Consider the following 5,567-nt stretch of genomic DNA (forward strand, 5'->3'; position numbering starts at 1 on the left):
CAAGGGCCAATGCAACAACAAAGTCTTTGGTCAGGTCCTTCTACTTTGCCAAACATGTCTTGTAGTCTTGGTGCATTGCTATCAAGGCTCCCTAATGAAGTTCCATCATGCTTTAATCCCAACTCTCAAGTTCTTGAAACCAATAATAGGATGATCATCAACACCACAAGCCAAAGGGTCAAGATTGAAGATTGTGGATTTCATCTTGGTGGTGATGCTGATCATAAAGAAAACGCCAGGTCGTAAACAAATAAATGCGGGTTTACTTTTTCTGTTGAGTTTAATTTTGATGCACTGACAATATAAAACGTTTTATACAATTGTGTAATTGTTCTTTTAGATTACTATTCACGCAGTTAATGTGAAACGTAATTATTTTACGGATATGATATTATGTAATTAGATGCGCATGTAAAATTATTTTAAAGTGACAGTGCATCAAATTTAAATTCTTCTGTTTTTGTTTTTTATTTTGATTATTTTTTTATTTTTTGGTAAGATTTTGTGAATGTAGAAACAGAGAATATGATTTTATTATGTTTATATTTCTTTTATTTTAGTTTTTTATAGTTTTTACTTCACAAAATTATAGCAAAAATATTGAAAATAAAAATAAAAAATAGAATAAAAACTAAACACGTACCTAAAACGATGTAAAGGAGACAGAAAAGTTAATTATGTCTTTATCATTATTGATACTATTTTAATTTTTTGGTCGATAAAAATTAGATAAATTTTGTCTCAAGATAGAGATCTTTTGTTTTTTTTTTTTATAAATAAATTTGTGTATATTTCTGACATGAGATGATTACCCATCGAAATTGAATTATTGTTAATCATGTATTTTGGATATTGAAGTAGCTCTTAAATGTCCTTGAATTATTTGATCATGATTCATGTGATCACTCTTTAAGTTTAACAGCTATCTTGTTAGTATATGGTTGGTTACTTGGACAACAACATTAGGTCACTAAACAACACTTTTTAATTTTAATATTGGGCAACAATTGTGTTTTTAAATATACAGATCTAACTTTCAAATTGTATGTTACCTTAAATTTTAATATAGATTAAACTATTAAAGGGTTAAAATTAATGAAACACCAGTGTTCTAAAAACACTTAAAATTCTTTCGTTAGTGGATTAGATATACTGTTACTCGTTTCTAAAAAAATCAGCCACTACACAACGGTTTATGTTTATTGGTGGCAACATTATTAAATTAGTCATAGACTCATAGCTTATGTACTATTACTGAAACCGCTACTACTTTCTTTTATGTTTTCTTTTCTTTTTTTAGAGCATTAATGATAAAGATAAATGCAATTGCAGATGGTATCTGCTGCGGCTTCTTCCTTTAAACACAATCCATCACATATTTATGTTGTGTGACATACACATTGATGCTATCATAACAACTTGCACTCAAATTGTGGTCTTCACACTGTTGATGATATTTTCTCTCAGGCAATAATTGAATAAAATAACAAATTAAAAAGGGCCATTTTTTTTACAAATTAAGTTCATCCTTATTAAAGAATTGATGATCACAATATTTATAGTCCTTGTCAAACCTGTGACCACTGAGATATCATTTTCTTTTCTTTTTTTTTTTCATCTAAATTATTAGAATTCAAAACTTGCAAGTTCAACCTCAACTAATTTATTTTGAGTTAACACCTTAAAATTGATTTATTATTTAATCAAATCACAAGATTTTACGTACATAGCAAAGTGTTTGAAATTGAAAACAGAGATATAGAATTGATTTTTGATATTTGTAAGAAAAAGTTAAATTATATATTTTGAATTATATACGAAGCAAAAATCAAACTCTTATGCTATTCTTTGATACCAAATCAAAGAACTGAGTTCAATTTGAGAGTGTTCTAAACACTAGCTTTTTAAGAAAAATAAGTGCTAATTAATTTTACAAGAGAAAATAAAAGTACGTTTGATTTGCGTCTATATATTTTATTTTTTAAAATTTTATAAAAGAAAAAAAGAAAATTAGGATATAAAAAGTGAAAAAAAAAACAAAATTTTATGGTTTTGACTAATTTTTTCTATTTCACAAAATTTTAAAAATAAAAAAATGCAAGTTAAACATGGGCTAAAATTTACTGAATCACTTTAAACAAACAATCAAGGCCTCAATGAAAAATAATAAAAATAAAGTAACCATAGATAGGTGAATGAATGAATAGTAAGTGGGGCTGGACATACATTGTGGGTAGGCCTATCCCTTATTGAGATGGGGTGTTCCATTTTTAAGGGCTAATAATGTTGAAAATGAAATATGAAATGAAAGAGGATGATATATAATTGAAGTCTCCATCAAGTTGCTGTAAGAGACAATTGGTATTTGGCCCTTGCTCCCGTACACAACATTGTTTCTTTTTGTACAATATGTTCGGTTGCTCTTTTTAATTGAGTAAAACCCCTTCCCGGTCCGTAACCATTTACAAAATTGACCTAGCGCTCCCTTACCATTAGAAATTAATAACGCGGTCCTTAACCATTCTCTCCGTGTGACTAAAAGGACCCTCTTACCTCCGGTACTTCCGGTTAAAAAAGTCCTTTCGATCACACGAAAAAAATGGATAAGAACCGTGTTGTTATTTTCCAATGGTGAGGGAATCGGGGAGGGATTTTACTTAAAATTGGAAAATAAATTAAAAAAAAGCATTGTTTTAAGTTTTGCATCTAATGCATTCTACCATATTTTACATGTGGACGTAGAGCAAACAACGTTAAATTTAATAGATAGTACGAAATCATTAACAACGAAACTTAACACAAAAGTGATAATTATTTGGGTTGATTAAGCATTATTATGTCTTGGATTTAGGGTTTTAAGAGTATTAAAAAAGTTAGTTCAAGAGTATTATTTTATACACCTTTTTCTAAAAAAACTAAACTACTTTTTTTATTAGTGGAATTAAATTCATCAACCATAATTTTAATAGTAGGGTTACACGTAGAGACTAAATATTCTTTTTAGATTTTTAGAAGTGATATTTATTTTATCCAAATGTTCGTGATATGACGAATTAATTTAATTTAATTTTACGTATTTTAATTTTGTTTATTTAATTACTAATTTAAATTTTATGTCAGAGAATTTAGAGTTTTCTTTATTTAACCTAAAGTTGAGTAAGTTTCTTCGATTTAATTTTTAAACCAATGAACAAATTATATTGAGGTATTTCTTTCTTGTTGCATCAAGAAATTGAATACAAAGAGAATCAGTTGATTTTTTATTCAATTTCTTGATGCAACAAGAAAGAAATACCTCAATCTAATTTGTTCACTGGTTTAAAAATTAAATCGAAGAAACTCACTCAACTTTAGTTTAAATAAAGAAAATTCTAAATCTTCTCACATAAAATTCCAATTAGTAACTAAATAAACAAAATTAAAATACGTAAAATTAAATTAAAATTAATTTGTCATATTACGAACATTTGAATGAAACAAATATCACTTCTAAAAATCTAAAAAGAATATTTAGTCTCTACGTGTAACCCTACTATTAAAATATTTAGTCCCTAACTATCTAGAAAAGGACCTGGTGTCCTCTGACCATTAAAAAATAATAACATAGTCCTTATTCATTCTCTAGTGTGACCGGAAGGACCCTCTTGCCGGTTTTCGGGTAAAAAGTAACCGAAAGTACCGGTAAGAGGGTCCTTTTGGTCACACGGAGAGAATGGTTAAGGACCGCGTTGTTAATTTTCAATGGTCACACGGAGAGAATGGTTAAGTACCGCGTTGTTAATTTTCAATGGTGAGGGGGCGCCAGGTCAATTTTGTAAATAGTTAGGGACCGGGGAGTGGTTTTACTCTTTTTAATTTGAATATGGAAGCAAAGGAAGTGTTGGACTCGAGTATGGGGAGGAGGGGTGTTTCACCTCGTCGTGGGATCAGAGGAAGCAAAACTCGGACCTTGCGAGTTGTGTCCCTCAAAGCGTAAAAAAAAATTACCCAGAACAAGAAAAACGGAGGGTCCAAATTCTACGTTTCAGATTTCAAATTCCATCAGCTGCAAATCGGACCATGCGATTTGTGAAGCAAAATTTCATGACCAAAGAACTCGCATAGTCCGAGTTGTGTACTCTGAGTTTTTTCAATTTTTTAACACAAATCGAACTGTACTCTGATTTTTTTCAACTTTTTAAACACAAATCGGAGAGACCCTCCGATTTGTGTACTCCCATAATTTTAAAAAATACCAAAAATTACCATGTTAAAGTATATCACTCATTTTGCTTTCATATCAAAATTTTTTAGCCATTTTTTAAAAATTATTTTTTTAAATTTTTAGTAATATAATTCATGTATTATATGACTATATCCTTATTACTCATACTATAAAAAATTTTAACTTAGCTCTAAGTCAGTAACTCCATTGTAGATGACAACATTTGCTAGATATTTGTTGTAAGAAATGAGGTGTATTTTGTATTATTAATTTTTAGAGCAAGATTAAAAATAGAAAATTTTTATATTGTGGCTTTTAGTTTTAGTGAGTCGCTAACGTTATTATAGTGATGACTAATCGTGAAACACGATGAGGAGGACATTGGACATACTTAGTTGGTATACCCGAAGATAAATAGAAAATTCATACTTAGGTTATGAATTTTGTGACATAGGTGGCCTTATTCCATTGACAAAGACTTCTCCATGAATAAATCTTATAATAAAATCAATGGTTAAAATGGGACAAAGAGCAATTGATTTGATATTTTTATTTTTATGTTTTTGCCCATCATTAGTCACATTATCTCTTTTAGGCCACATATAGTACAAGAGATATGACTGGTCTTATTCGGCCAAAATTCAAAGCATTGAATCAAAAGAAAATATCTCGGATAAATGATTAAATTAGTTTTTAAATTTTTTTTAATTAAATTTATCTTTTAAGTATTAATCTAACTGAGAGAAGAATTTGAGGCATTGGAATTTCTCAATTTAGGAGTTGATTTAATCTAATTTCGTAAACTTATCATGTTGGCAGCCAATTAGGACCATTAAATATGTGTTGTAATGTCACTTAAGGTATCGCATCGACAAATTTTGACGCCATTAGTGACGAAAAAACTAAAATGACTAATTTAAAAATGAGTAATTTTTCGAGAACTAATTTAACCATTTATTCAAAATATATCTATCTAATGACCATTCGATGCGACGTGCATGTGTATAGGGGTGGCAAACGGGCCGTTGGGCCGGCCCACGTAACCCTCCAAAAAATGCAGGCCGGACTAGAAAATTGAAACCGCCAAATAGCAAAAGCCCGCCTAACTCGCACCGCTTAAACTGCGGGTTTTGGCGAGGCGGGGTGGGCTTTCCCGTCGGGTTTAGTGTTTCTTGGCAAGGGGTATTTTTGTAATTTTTTTGCCAAAATCTAACTTCCCTCAACCCAACTTACAAGAGAATGAAGATGAAAATTGAATGTTTTGGATTATGTTTATTTTGCTTTGAAAACAATATTTATAATTATGTTTTGGATGAAAACTTGGTTTATAATTATGTTTATTAGATATTTATAATTACAAAGA

The 5,567-nt window shown here is 29.8% G+C and overlaps 1 protein-coding gene across 1 annotated transcript in view; it reads left to right on the top strand.

Annotated features, from left to right (window-relative positions):
* LOC110263652 (probable inactive serine/threonine-protein kinase DDB_G0274821) overlaps positions 1-5,567 on the top strand; it is a gene marked incomplete at its 5' end in the record, with an annotated part of 13,458 nt that overhangs the window by 1,405 nt on the left and 6,486 nt on the right.

Source organism: Arachis ipaensis, chromosome B06 (genome assembly GCF_000816755.2).
Source record: "Arachis ipaensis cultivar K30076 chromosome B06, Araip1.1, whole genome shotgun sequence".
NCBI classification, from domain to species: domain Eukaryota; kingdom Viridiplantae; phylum Streptophyta; class Magnoliopsida; order Fabales; family Fabaceae; genus Arachis; species Arachis ipaensis.